The sequence below is a fragment of the Thermobia domestica genome, chromosome 1, assembly GCF_964235325.1.
Source record: "Thermobia domestica chromosome 1, izTheDome1.hap1.1, whole genome shotgun sequence".
Classification (NCBI taxonomy): domain Eukaryota; kingdom Metazoa; phylum Arthropoda; class Insecta; order Zygentoma; family Lepismatidae; genus Thermobia; species Thermobia domestica.
In genome coordinates this window covers 394,326,910-394,342,897 of record NC_137454.1, presented here as the reverse complement: position 1 = coordinate 394,342,897, position 15,988 = coordinate 394,326,910, and the positions used below count along the sequence as shown (strand labels likewise).

General features: G+C 34.0%; 1 protein-coding gene and 1 long non-coding RNA gene across 4 annotated transcripts in view; one reads left to right on the top strand and one right to left on the bottom strand.

Moving 5' to 3' along the window:
* LOC145665330 (uncharacterized) overlaps window positions 1–15,988 on the top strand; it is a 116,000-nt gene that overhangs the window by 67,205 nt on the left and 32,807 nt on the right. Inside the window, exon 3 of one of the 3 annotated variants that reach the window (XR_014127556.1) lies at window positions 14,591–14,700. The exons of 1 other annotated variant lie outside the window; for it this stretch is intronic. This is a non-coding gene — a long non-coding RNA (uncharacterized LOC145665330). Of the gene's footprint in view, window positions 1–7,763; window positions 7,877–14,590; window positions 14,701–15,988 lie in introns of those variants that run through there. One more of the 3 variants, XR_014127554.1, reaches the window with a different exon arrangement.
* Window positions 1–15,988, bottom strand: part of LOC145665324 (uncharacterized) — a 146,422-nt gene that overhangs the window by 117,746 nt on the left and 12,688 nt on the right. The gene's annotated exons all lie outside the window — the stretch shown is intronic.

Here is a 15,988-nt window from a genome sequence, read left to right as displayed (position 1 = left end):
AAATTATAAAAGGTAGTCCGCTGCTCTGGAGTTCAGTTTGTACAGGAGTGGGGGAACAGAGATAAGCTGAGACGAATTCTTCTTCCAAAGTGGACGACCAACTACACACACACATAGAAACACTTGTGAGAATAAACTTCGCAGCTTTGTCCCGGTGCGTGCTGATTCTAAGAAATCCTCTTGTATATACGAGGTTTGTTCAAAAGGAGTATGACGATTACGTTATAATGTACAAAGTTCGCCTGGAAATTAAGAAGAAGAAGTTAGGTGTACAAAGGGTCAGAAGCCTGGAAATTAAATTGCCCAACACATTTAACACTTTCACATGGTATCTATGGGTGGTACATGACAGAGAAAATGACGTATGAAGCATGCAGCAATGTAATGCTAGAACCTTCGATGGGTATAGTGTATATTCGACCGTGTTTAAAAATACAGCGTATGCCCTTCTCAATATATGGTAGTTCTTTCGTTGATTTAAGGTGAGTATACACTCAACTACAGAAATATTAGGTGAATACAAGATAACATCTCTGCATCTAAGGTAATTACGTACGAGCACGTGCACAGAGTGATTTTCTGCGGACAATATTTTTTTCCGAACCCGAATTTATGGATAATTAAGCTTACAATGCCATACAAAAGTCTGATTCATTCAAAAGATGACATGCCACAAAAGAATCTATGATAAGTAGTATACGAGCAGAAGCTTCCTAACTGAATGTCTAAAATTTGTTTAAAGGCCCTTTGATTTTAGAAGGGTCAATGAATAGAAAAGAAGTCATTAAAGAAGAACATTTACGGAGAGCGCTAATTGATTGTTTAACGGGAGAAGCCAGCATCGAGCCTATTTGTTTTCTTTCTTAACAGCCCAATGAACGAGGACTCCGCAAATGAAAAGGAATAGCTTCATAGTGATTTTCTGCGGACAATATCTTTCGTGCAGGTAACTGAACCTGATAAAATCTTTTCCGCGAATAATCCGAGAAAATATCCCGAATTTATGGGTAATTATACATGCTTATACTGTCATTTGAAAAGTCTGATTCATTCAAAAGATGACGTACCAACCAAAAATCTATGGTAAGTAGTATACGAGCAAAAGTTTCTAACTAAAAGGTCTAAAATTTGTTTAAAGGCCCTTTAATTTTAAAAGGAGTAATGAGTAAGGGGAGATTTACGGAGAAGGTTGTTTAACGGGAGAAGCCAGCATCGGGCCTATTTACCTTTGTTATTTAAAGTCCAATAGACAAGGACTCCCAAACTAAAAAGGAATAAGGAAAAATAAGACTCCTAAAAATGTAAACAAACGTAAATTAAATTAAACAGTAATATAAAACAAAAACATTTATAAAATGAAAATATAGATTTGATAACGCTACGACAATAAATAACAAAACAAGAAACATATAACAAGAAAATATTAAAAGTATTAACAATAATAAACTATGGTAAAACTTACCATGTGAAGCCTAAGACAACGTTAAGTATTCCAACCTCACGAACAACAGAAAATAGTGCACTCAAAAGTGCATTATAACACTGCCCCTGTTGAGTTGATTTTGAGTTTAACGTCCCGTTCAACAGCCAAGCTACGTGAGATATCGACCTACTAATTAAGGTGGATCCCAACCACATGAGGAATCGAACCCGGGTCTCCCACGCCAAAGACGCGTACGCTAACTGCTTAGCCACGAAGGAGCTCTCCACTGCCCTTGTTATTATCGACCTTACCTTTAAAGTAACTCTACAGGAAGAAATCAGGGAAACTCGAATCAGGTACGACAAAACCCTTTAGAGATGATACGCCTATCAAAAAACTCGCGCAAGAAATGTATTGTGTAGTTTTAGATGTATGAGAAGTGGCACTATCCTGCTAATACTAGCAATCACGTACATCCACGTCAAGAAGCGCAATGAACAGTGCAGCGATATCTTGATACACAACACTGTTCACTATAGTTTCAAAGAAAATGGGGTTCCCTACACGACCATGTGAGGCACCACAATATGGCAGAGCAAACTCCGATTTTCTGATAGTGTAAGGAGTTTCGTGTACATATGTGGACTTTCAGTTGACTAAATTCGAGTGTTTTGACTGTTTATGTAGCCAATAAGGTGAAATCACGTCTCATCAGTAAGTGAAGAAAACACGGTCAAGCTGTGCAATTTCGTAGTTGTCAACAATTGAGCGAAACAATGTACAGTACACTACGCGCTTATCTTTATCAGGTTTGTTCAATTTTTAAACACTGCGAACATGATATGTTCAATTTTTAAACACTGCGAACATGATATGTTCCATTTTTAAACACTGCGAACATAATATGTTCAATTTTTAAACACTGCGAATATGATATGTTCCATTTTTAAACACTACGAACATGATATGTTCAATTTTTAAACACTGCGAACATGATATGTTCAATTTTTAAACACTGCGAACATGATATGCACGAAAGTGTAGCCTCTTCACCGCTTTCTGAGTTCAAAATAAGAAAATAAAAAAAAAAAAAAGTTCTGGAAATCTGGAAATGAGCTGATAGTCTCCTCAATCTTTCTAAGGGCGAGCGATGCATCACATCTTTTAACCTCAACTAGTTGACAATCAATCAAAATGGGTGGTCTCTGGGTTCTCTTCTTGTCTACAGCAGATTCCATTCACTAAAACGGGCGATTGATCTCAATGATTGAACTGTTACGCACTGCTACATCCAGATACTTGCCACGAAATTCGTCTGCAACACGTGCATAAGAACAACCACTGGCAAAATAATGTTCAACAATCAAAACTCTTTGATTTTGGGAAAACAATATGTTCACCACGGAATACACAAAACACGAATGCAAGTGTCGTGTGCTTAATATACATCCCAGTGGTGTCTAGATGCGTTGTTGTAATATCCATGGTGCCATCTTGCGGCAACCGATGGAACTTTTCAGCTATAACACTATTTATAAACAATTGAATTTTGAATTTGGATGTGTGCGACTTTTGGATCATACGGCATGCATATATATAGGGTGCACCTGAAAGATGTGCACAAACTCCGGGCTGATTCGTGACGACAAAAAAAAAAAAATCCTTTTGCATGTTGATGAATTCCGTGTCGTGTAACGAGTGACAGGGGTGTCAACTTGAAAGCGACAATCCAATCCTCACAATTGGAACGGAACAGAGAAAGTTATGCACAAACTGCGGGAAGTGATTCGTGACATCAAAACTACTTAAATGTGGCTATGAACATCACCAAAATTGACAGTTGCACAGACACAGATAGTTTGTGCACATCTTCTTCTTCTTATTATTATTATTATTATTAAACACAATTCATATTTTTATTCAATTTATTACGCAGTATTTGTACACAATAAGTTGACACAATTCGTAGCACAATATTTCAGTACTATACACATCTATTACCGATGAACAATTGAAAAGAGTGATCCTTATTAATTCGAATTACCACCACAAAATTAAATGCATATATTTCTGTGCTACTGTTTACCTATTAAAAAGCATATTATAGGTAATTTGTATGATAATTAAATTTTCTTTTCCTTCTTTTAGAGTTAAATAAATAATTTAAATCTACATATTAAATTCAAATAAAATAAAATAATGAAGGATGGAAATACTAAGCTTAAACTTCACTCAAGCATTCGTACTTTAATTTATTCGTATCCGTCTTGATGACTGCTTGTAATCATTATCAGCAAGTGATAATTGAAGAATATTTTTTATTGATTTGAGGATTTACAATTAAAATACGATTAATTAAACAAGAAATATTAAATTTATAATTAAATAATAAATTTAATATAATAAAGTTTTGTTTGTTTGTTTGTTTCTTTCTTTCTAAGGACTGAAAATTTACCATTATCTGAGTTCTCGTATGAATATAGATATTTCTTAATTATCACGTACTGATGATGATGAAAAGCAGTCATCGAAATGTATATGAGTAAATTAATGACACGGATTCTTCAGTGAGGTTCAAGGTTAACATTTCGTTAATAAATACATATCCTATTAATTCCCTTAGTAATTTGAAACAGAAAACCCTTCTACACTGGTAATCGTGTTCGGATGGTAGTCTGCTCACTTTAATATAACGCACTTAAAACATTTACACATATCAAGGAAACGTTTTAGTCTTTAAATATAAGAAAAGAGACCTATAAACGATATGTACAAACGAAACTTTTTCGCTAATGCGATATGTGCGAAACGTTAAAAAAAATGCGTATTTGTGTCTGGAAACCTCAAACTTTTTGTTTCAGAGCCGGATATCACGTTTATATTATCGCGATTTTTTTGCGAAATTCGGCATTACTTGCGATAAATACGAATGAAAATGAAAAAGTGAAATTCTTGTTAATTATTGCTAATAATAACTGAAAAGCGCATTTCCAATATTATTTAACTTAAAAAACGTTGCATTTACGAAAAACCTCTGCGAGTTATTTGATCCAGAAACTGTTTCACTTCATAATGATGCAACATCAACAAAACTGAACAGTCGTTTTTAAATACTTGACTGTGTTTTGTGGTGAAAATGTTCATGATCTCTTGGTCGCTTACCGTAAATTTAAAAGTAAGGTTATTGAAGTTCTGAACAGTGAGGATAAGGAAATTGACATTGTATCATTATTAAACAGTTTAAAAGTTAACCACCAGTCTTTTGATGTCAGCTCGTTACGTTCAATATGGTTGCCAGTCTGGAGTGTTGATGCCGAGAGATCCTTTTCCAAGTATAATATGATTGTTACTGACAGGAGAACAAACTTAAAAGAAGAATGCGTAATGTCTTGTTGCATGTTATCCTTTAATTAAGGATGATGTTAGAGGAACTGTTTAAATTTTTGCATTAATTTCTATATTTCAGTGAATACATTAGTTAGAATGTGCACCTAATCAAGGTAAATCCTCCATTTTGTATTAGATATATACCTTACTGCCAAAAACATACCGTTTACAAGTTCCATAATTAAAAAAAAAAAAAAAAAAAAAAAAAAAAAAAACTTGTGCTACATTTAAATAAATAAATGCGACATAAATGTGAAAATTGTGATAATTAATGCTACAAAATATCGAAATTGTCGCGAAAAAGTTTCGTCTCTAACAATATGACACCCTACGTACTACACAATCAAAAAGAAAGACGTGTTCACTACCACGCATATGTACCACATTTCAAGAAAGTAAATCAATACGTTAGGCGGGTTTGCATATCCAGACTTCTGTGAAAACATTTACGATCACTCAAACCCCAATCATTTCACGGATTCAACCTGTTTTATGTAAGTTATTAGGACGTAAAATCGAATGAGATTTATTCGAAAAATACTTTTACACATTGCAAGGCCTGTAACGCCCGAATATTCAGCGCAAACTCATAGTCGCATTGTACTAAACAAAAGCGAGTGTGGAGCAGAAAACAACTTTCCATAAAAGTCAAAAGAAGATCTGCGTTAGCATACGAAATGGTCGGGCGGTTTGGGTCAATAGTCTATTAATAGTCTAGTGATGCAATGATGATTTCAGGAGGTGACCTGTGGGAAATTTGACATCTCCCCCTCGATATAAGACATTTCCTCCTTTGAGGCCATATCTTCGATTGTACTCGATGTAGACCATAGTGTTTTGTAGTACTCTCTACCCCTGCATATTGAAAATGCACCCGGAGAAAATCTTCTGAAATCACCACTGCTTATAAATAGTTTTGTTACAAATCAGAAGGTAATAATGAATAGTGAACATACTTAATATTTTGTATTCAGCTATGTATTTTCGATTTGCAATTCGTATAATGTTCCTTTGTAATCGAATTTGAAAAAAATAAAAGGAGTTGTCAAAAGAGATATTCAAAGAAATGTTTTCAGTTTCCGGGTGAAAACAGGAATACACTTTAAAGAAAAACTTGATTTTCTACAGGGTTTGAACACAAACATCACTAGACTATTGATAGACTATTGACCCAAACCGCTCGACCATCTCGTATGCTAACGCCGATCTTCTTTTGATTTTTGTGGAAAGTAGTTTTTTGCTCTACACTCGCTTTTGTTTAGTACAATGCGACTATGAGTTTGCGGTGAATATTTGGGCGTTACAGGTCTTGCAATGTGTAAAAGTATTTTTCGAATAAAGCACATTCGAAGAGGTTGATTCAGTGAAGTGATGAGGCATGGAGAGATCGTATATGTCTTTATAGTTAGGAGTCTGAATATGCAAAACCGCTTAACGTGAGGATTTACTTTCTTGAAATGTGGTACGACTAAAACTATACCCATAGACTTAGGTACATAGTCAACAGAAGTAAATATAACTATCACGAAATAAATATAACTATTATACTTTAATTTACTAACCAACAGCAAGAAAAATTTGGTATACACCACATCTTTCGAATATATGATAGAATATTCTTTTTCGGTAGTTTAATAGGATTATCCCATTTTCTGAAGAGAATTGATCACACACGAAATTGCTTCAACTACAGTAGTATTATGAAATTTAAAAAATAAATGTTTTTAAACCGTAAGATACATTTCGTAGATATGGTAACACAATCACTTGTTATAACAAAGAAGGAAGGTTATGTGTCATCACTTAAAAAAGTAGATAAAGATGCTCCTTTATATACACTCAACATCCTGATAAATTATATATCTTTTTTCCTTCTTCTTTCTTCAAGAGACTTCCTAAAACTTAGTTTATTCACTGTATAAATAATAAAAGACTCCTTCACGGAACACAGAAGCACTTGATCGAAATCTTTGGGCTGTCATCTTAAAACAATTTCAATGTTGCCGAACTCTACTTTGGATTTTAAAGTGTTGATACACTACCTTCGTTCTTCCCTATAACAAGTGATTTTGTTACCACATGAAGTGTACCTTACAGTTTAAAAATATGTAATTATCATTTTTCATAATACTGTTAGAGCTGAAGCAATTTAGCATGTGACCACTTCTCTTCACAAAAAGAATACGCCTAACAAACTACCAAAGAAGAATAGATATGCAAACTATCTAGTGCATAACTATCTTTTGGTGAAAGCAGAATATGTCGCACGCTAGTAAATTAGAATATAAAGTAAACACATGTTTCTTATATTACCAATTAAATATAAGTAACTGGTATGCAAGTCAAAATCATATTTCTCAAAAATTAGACAGAATCAGGGTTAAGATAAGTAAGTAGGTACAAAACGCATTCACCAGGGGCTACTGCACATGTACATACAATTACTAACACGGATAATTGCTAATGGATGCTAAAGGACACATACTAATAAATTATAATTACCCTACCGTGTATCTCGCAAATAATGTATGTTAATGTTTGTGAATAATTCCGTTCCTCGCTAGTCTTTTTTTCAACACCCGCTACGGCTGCAAACTTTAATTTATTTAAATTCCAACGTTGTATCCTGCAAAAATTATAAACGCGCAGGATCATCTGAGCAAAAAGAACTTAAATGTTAATTATATTCTGATATTATTTTCCTTAAAAAATCAGTTAACGTTTTTGTTTGCATCTTCATATCTCAATGTTGAAAGATGAAAAAAGGTATCTATCCTTTTATTAGGATATATGTGTAATTAATGTTTATAAACATATGTAAACACTTACTTAACATAGTAAAATCACATTTTTCAAAAATCTAACTTTTCAAATGAAAGTACTAATGTGTACATTTGATTATATATATTTATATTTTAATTTGTAGTAACGCCATCTATTCCTTTTGTTCCAGATATTTAGAACTCCGTGAAGACAATAACTGATCTGTGACAATGTAAGCAGACCAAAAACTACAAATTAATTAATTGAAAAATGAATATGTGAAAAAAAAAAAATATATGTAGAATTTTAAGGATAAATAAAATTTACCAAATGATGCTTTTTCTCTTCTAAAAATAACTACGTTGTCTTCCCACAATGATCCAAGATGCTTTGAACAAGGTTGAAACAGGGAACTTCAGTTCTTACGGAAAAGGATTGTCTGTCCGTGCTGGCGAAACAAGAATGAAGTATTTCAAGTTACGAACCTACTAATGTTCCTCAGACATTTTCTTCCAATATTTCGAGTGTTACAATCAGATACTCTTTGACAATGTCACACAATGACTGAAGTGTCTTTTACACACGATCTTCACTTTTTTCCCCGCCTCAATGATGGAAATTTAAAAATATTATGGGATTTTTTCCGGTACTTATGATCACTTGCTTTTCCCAATATATTGTAAGTTCTTTTTATTGATTCAGTACATACAATATTATATTCCAGGTTTCTTCAGCAAGTGAGTAATTTAATTGAGAACGTAATCTTGATCGCCGAACAGAGAACTAAATCACAGTGTGCATAATGTAGCCTGGTTACACGATATTTTTTTTTATCCATATCCAGACCGTACTTTTTAATTTCATTTCATGTATTCAGAGCGTAATTTGTATATCTAAATAATATATATGTATAAGGAAAATTTTAAGCTTATGGCTTATAATATATACTTGGCATGGCATTGCATTGACATTTATATATAATTGGCAATGATACCATCGCCATTCATATGAAAATTTCCTTTACCAAATTTATTTTGAATGTTTTGTTCTTACGTAACATGCTTCAAATACCTTTCTTTCGATATTTAAGGTAGCACGGTGAAGAACTTTTAAATCAAGTACCGAGTGTTTGGTCACTTAAAGACACTTTGATTAACCTGAGATAGCTTCTTTGTCATCTCGGGGCTCCCTTGTGTCTTCTAGTCTACCGCTAATATTTCTTTTAGTTGTTCCTATACACAGGAAATCTCGTAAATTCCACGTTTAACTAGTTTTGTCCACAAAACAACTCTTACATTGGCTCAATGACCTTTCTATATTCTTACTGAGTTTTAGGCTAACTTTCAGGCTATGCTCTTTTTCCCTATTTCTCGGAGTATAGGAAAAAACGAGAAAGAAACACACTGGGAAACCTTATCTGCTTGGCTTTCTAATGTTTTTTATCCTCATTATAGATCTGTGCAATTACATAAAAAACGGTTCAAACTCGAAATTTTATAACAAGTTAAAAATGAGTGGAAAGGTCCAGAATGTTGTCCTAAACAATATACTTCCAAACAATAAGTCCAAAGAAAGAAAGAAAAATTTCGCTTAGGAAAACCAAGATATGACGACTTCAATATGGTCGCAGACAGAATTTATCCCTTCAATTTTAAAACGTTATATCTTCTCGACATTTCAAGATAGAAACTTCATTCTTATTCATTTAACAGAGAATACATTAGACATTCTTACTTACAACGACTATTTGTCATAAGCTATCCCTATCTTTTAAATATGGCACCTTGAAGTGAAACGAATGTATATTCTCAATTTGTGTTTTACGATTTAACTGTGAATAACTTTGACTGAACTAATATAATGAATTAATATACGCGAAAATGCCCTGAAGTAATTGTTATTTGTCGTTTAAAGAGCTTTCCATCAAGTCTAAAACCGTAGTTGTATCTCTAAAATTGACGGGGCTAGTCAATTTTATGTAGAGCTAGTTGCGATCGACTTTTTTCCAAAATGAACGCGTCACAATCACTTACAATGTTGTAAATGGTAGTAAACAATACTTGTATTGCTAGTAACAGCTACAATATTCGGAATAATTTCTGCCATAGTTCTACCACAATTAAATGCAAAACATATATATATATCAAAAACGAAACTATGATAACAAAAACTATGAAGATGTGAATAAAAACTTCAAATGCGATTTTTTAAGAAAAATAATGTGAGAATACGATTAACATTTAAGTTGTTGTTTCTCATATGATTCTGTGCTTTTATAAATTTTTACAGAGCACAACGTTAGAAAAATGAAATAAATTAAAATTTGCAGCCATAGCAGATGTTGAGAAAGGACCTAGCAAAGCACTGGAATTATTCACAAGGATATTATTTATGAGATACAGATGCAAGGTAACTATAATTATACTAACAGGCATCTTTATACAAGAACAAACGAACACGAGAATTGCTGAAATTCTAAACTCTGAGTATCATATACAAATACTGGTACGGTAACTGAAAAAGTAAACAGAGCGAATTTAATATTCTGCTGCGTTATATACATGCAAAAGCAAGTTTCATTACTCTTAGCTACTACCCAGAGAAAATATTTCGAATTACATTCTTCAACAATATCAAATAAATTGACGATATTCGGTTAAAGACTACATATGTCCTAATGAATGATCTCAGGTTATGCGAAAGCGAAAGGAGGGACCAGAATTATTTTACTGACAAATTGCAGTATTATACCTGAACCAAAACCAAAACAAACTAATTAAATAAATAAATATGAATAAATAAATAAATAAATAAATAAATAAATAAATGTTGTATGCAAAAGTTTACAATACCTTGCCAAAGACAACTTACTGCCAGGAATGTATGAACACTGTACAGAAGATGGCTAGTCATTGCATAAATGTCAACAATGACGGGATCAATCACTACGGTTTGCTGTCACCGAAGTATGAAGTGTGTTCTTCAATCAAAAACCTTGTCCTTGTATTCCAGCTTTTGCCTTCCCTTTTAAAGATAATCAATCTTCTTCTAGATCTGACTTCGAACTTCGAACCTGGCCTCAGAATATATTCCTTGGTAAACGAGCTGTTCTCAACAAGAAAGTTCACTGTTGGATTTCTAATGAGCTCGGCTCTTGAAATGGATTCGTATCTTGGATTCATAAAGTGGTTGGTCGTGTTGACTTCTTAGCTGTAGAAGATCACTGGTAGAACGGCTCTCAGTATAAAAGCAGGATGCAAATGAAACTGTAGCTTCGGATTCACGGAACTAGGAAGAAGTGTTAAAATATTTCAAATTTTGTAAAATATTGTCTTTTGCACTGAATTACTTGTCGATACGACCGAAAATCTTTAATAGTGGTTCAATATGCGTAGCTCAATCTCCATACTGTGTAAGACGAGTTTTCCAAAATTGCATTGAAACAAAAATATCTAATTTGACTACGATGATGATTAACTAGTTTCCAGAAATTAACAGTTAATAATAGTTTAAAATATAATATATTAACAGGCCATATTTATATATACCGGGTGATTTAATAAGAAGGTACCAGGCCTATATCGCAGCTAATATTGCACGTAGAGCCTTCAAACAAAAAATTGCATTACCAAATCGTATGTGTAGAATGCAATAAAAATAGTGGAGAGACCAGTGGCATCTCGTGGGAGGAGGAAACACCTTGGCAAATTTCTTCCTCGTTGGCAGCAACGCGGTCGCATTACTAGGTGAGAGTCAGATGGTTAGAATGTGTTTCCTCTGGACGTTTCTCCCATTGTGCGCTTGTTTCAATGGAGGCACAACCAACCCCTATTTCCATGTCAAGTTTTGCAGATGACCCCCATTGGAGATATTCACTGGTGTCGCTACTATTTTTATTGCATTCTACACATACGATTTGGTAGTTCAATTGTTTGTTTGACGGTTCTATGTGCATTATTAGCTGAGATAAAGGCTTGCTACGGGTAGTCAGATACAAGTCTGCAACAACGCTTCTAGCGGCTAAATGGGAAAGGATATGACAAAGTTTGTCCTCTAAAAGTTGCATGACATTTAATGTCCTATCGAACGATTCCAATAATAATGTCCTTTCCATTGCAAATTTTGAAGTGGTCCCCCGTTGGAGGTATTCACGAGACGCCACTGGTCTTGCTATCTTTATTGCATTCTACACATACGATTTGGTGATGCATTTTTTTTTGTTTGAAGGCTCTACGTGCAGTATTAGCGATATAGGCCTGGTACGTTCTTGTTGAATCACCCGGTACGTATAAAAATTTAGTGTAAGTCGTATATCCTTCGTATAATTCGCACAAGTAAGTATAATAACTAAGAGCTGCAGCGGCCAGTACGCAAAGTACACTCTCCCAGTCCCATCGATGAAGTGATGCTCTTACGAAGCTATACACTTCCCCTTAGCTGCTTAAATTTACCAGCCCTCTTGTACATTTGAAAATTAATTAATTATTAACATTATCTCTATTTTTTTCTTAATTGCTAACGCAAAAATACTAAATATCCATTAAAATTATTCAAATTGGGCAAATCTTCCCAATTGAGTGAAATGTCAAAAGGAATTACGAAAACGATAAGGAGAATTTTCATAAAATACTAATTGATCAACAAAAATTTACCATCTGCATCTGAGATTAAAGGGAAAATGTGCACACATCTGCATAATAAAATAATTTTAACACGAAGGAATAATTAATATTACATGAAATAAATATTTTGGAATTTCCTAAAAATAAAATAAACTTTTACTAGCTTAAAATTAATTGTTTTAAAAGATGAAATTTTACATTTATATACTTGAAAAATTTAAATATAATGAAATTAGCACCATACTTGAAATAAAACAGGAAAATACAATAAATAAATAAATAAATAAATAAATAAATAAATAAATAAATAAATAAAAATAAATAACCTAAAAATAACAAGAGGAAATAGATTATCTTCTACCTTATATTGTGTTCAACATGCTTCCACCTACATGAATGCATGCCTTCACATAATGCTCCTAAGTACGCAAGATTTGTTACTATAAAGTGACTGATTTCAATAACCGTTTTTGTGATCTTTGATTTCAACTGGTCCACGGCTTGAACTTTATGAGATCTCTTGAGACTCTTTTATGTACCACCAAAAGTTAAAAAAAGTTGCCGCTCAAAAACAAAATGAAGTCTTAAAGTTTTACGTTCCACGCTTATGTCGGCTAGATTACAGGAGACGGTAATGAAAAATGAATGAAATGGTGGCATGAAGAAAGTGGGAGGAAAGAGAGAACCCCGAGGAAACCCGCATGTACGGTGTTTGTCCACCGCAAAGCTCACTTGGCGTGAGCTGGGATCGAACTAAGGACCCCATGCACCACAAGTGAACACTCTACCACTGAGTCACCGCGGCTCAGGGTTGCCGCAAAAATCAAGATTTTGGTTGTGTTGGATCTACATCTATCCTTTCCAGTATTATTATTGATTCTGATTCTTCCATTTTTGAGGGAAGGTTTCCTCAATCATGCATTTGTTATACAATTTCGTTAGATATAGTATCCAGTAATCCTTTGTATTTGTAAAAATTTCTGCTTTAATGTAGACAGGTCTTAGTTTTTTTTTTCTTAATGTTTTAATATAGTATTGCCGATTTCAGCATTTGATTGGCATGTATCATATATCTAATCCCAGGTGATTTTTAATGTACTTTTCCCAGCTACTTCGTTTTGATACTTTTAATTTTCTCAAAAATTCTTTTCGTCTTAGGGCTTATATACCTTTGGAACTTTATTCTTTTGTGTGTTGGATGTAACGCTCTTTGGGTAATTTTTCCTGCATATTCTATATATATATTTTTTAGTCGAGTGAGATTTCAGTTTCAGAAGGGTATGCTTTGTCTTTTTTTTTAAAAATTCTTGTTTGTGTGTGTCATTGTTTATATTGTGCTGCCAAAATGTCTTGAGCCGTGGCAAAAATGCGAACTAAAGCTCACACCCTGACCCACCCACGAGTTGAGCCAATAAGGGTTCCGCTGTTGCTAAGCGACAGAAAAAAAAAATGGAATTCCTTCAGCCGATAGCAGCGATTGCAACGGAAGACTAGGGATCAAGTCAATGTGGTATATCTTTAGTATTTTTGTTGTGTTGTTCACGATTGTGCTTGTTAGTTCTTCAACGTCTATTTCTGGTGTAATTTGTTGTAATATTAGCTTGTTTGAAAATTCTTTCCACTGTATTTTCTCAGGGTTGTAACTTTTTTTTTTTTTTTTTTTTTTTTTTTTTTTTTGGAGATTCTCCTTTACTTCTGCAAATTTGTCCTTCTTTATTTTAAACAGAATTACATTATTAACTGGTTTATACTAGGTTTCCTATCCTAAATAACTTAGACTAGACACAGAAATCACTAAACAAAGTTATGTCTATTTAAAAATAGTAAATGTGTAATAGTTTTGCCAGCTAACTGAACATATTGGCTTCATAAGACACTGTAACACTGTGCCCGATAGTTACAGTATCTAATGAAGCCAATATTTATTTATTTATTTATTTATTGAACAAATTCCCAGATACAGCATAATTGTGCCATTTTACACAGGGAAATGTCAACAAGCGGGGGGAAAAAAGAAAAGAAGAAAAAAATAACATCAATAATATCAACAAAGAGTGCACAAGTAATATTATTTGGCCAGCATGCGTTTTATTGCTCTTTCAAACACCAGGAAGCTCAAAAAAAAAAAAAAATGTCCACCTTACTATTTAGATTGTTATAATACTTTGGCACTCGGTGAAAAAGAGACCTCTGTATAATTGTCACCCTAGCGCATGCAAGATGGAATAGGTGGGTATTCCGGGTTTTGCGGGAAGGGACACGTAAGGATAGTTGTTGAATTAGGGTTTCTGATCTTAGGTTCCCATTAACTATCTTATGAAGAAACATCAAATCAGAGTTATTTCTGGGTACTTCCAGCGTCTGGATATTAAGATATCGCAAATTTCCTCCACAGGTAATATTCGAAGTGCGGAAATACGAAAACGTACTACTGCAATAAAGAAATTGAGAACAGACTCAAGTCTAGAGAGATGTGTAGGTGCGGCCATGGCCCAGAACTGTGAGTATATTAAGTTAGCAGACCTGTTACACATTTATTACTTTTAAAGAAACGTTGTTTTGTTGAGTTATTTCTATTTCTAGTTTACAAATTATATTATGATCACTAATTGTTTGATATTCTGCCACTTTCCAATCATGTACACTCATGTCCAAAATGATTGTCGCATATCTATAACCGTCTTCTTTTAAGAATACAATTTGATAATGATTTTGCAGGGTACTTTTAATACTGATACTATGTGTATAATCGGGAAATGTATATTTGTGATAAATTTCACAGGAAAATAATTATAAATACGAAAATTAGAATGAGTAAAACAAAATGTTACTAATTGGAAAATAAAGTTTTATTTTCGTTTTATTGCTCTTCTTTACTGCTCTTTTGACATGAAATTTACCCCATACATGTCTTTGCCGATTATACACATACTAACATTATAAGAAATACCGGGCGAATTCGTTATAAAATTGTATTCCTACAACAACATATTTATAGACATGCGACAATAATTTTGGACATGAGTGTACATTTCTGACAACTTTTGGACGCTAGGGTAATATCTATGTTAGATTTTGCTCCTGTTCTACTGTTAAAGATAGGAGGGTTTCCTTCAACATTCAAAACGCGAAAATTATATTGATGAATTAGATTTTCTATTTTCTTTCCTCTTTACTCTATTACTCTGCTATGCCATAATGGACACTTGGCATTTGAATAAAGCAAATTAAATACGGCCTCATTTCTATAATTACTGCAGATGCTTACCAGTTCGTTTATGGTCTAATATCACGACTGAATTCAAAGTAGCAAGGTGTCTCGGACAGGGGTGGACTGGCCATAATCAAGTACCGGCCCGATGGCCGCTGCGCCCTCCTCACATCAGTGCCTTTGCGCCCTCCTCACATCAGTGCCTTTGCGCCCTCCTCGGGAGGGGCTAAGACCCGTCTTAGTCTCGGGAAGGCGCACAGTTTCCTATCTAAACACATTTTTCTAAAAAAGCTACATAATTATTTTATAAATTCGCTAGCCTTTGACCAGCTAGGGCTCCACCCCAGACCCCGGTATTTGCTCGGTCTGCGGCCTCGCTCTTTCTGTTTTCGGCGTGGGAATGCTATTAATGATATTAGATTTACCCCTAAATGCATATATTTGCGTCTAATATCAGTCATTTTGGACGATTTTTACATATCACCCTTACCAACTCCACGCTCCGCCCCAAATCCCAGTATTTGCTCGGCCTGCGGCCTCGCTTTTTCTGTTTTTGGCTTTAGGAATGTCGTTATAATGATT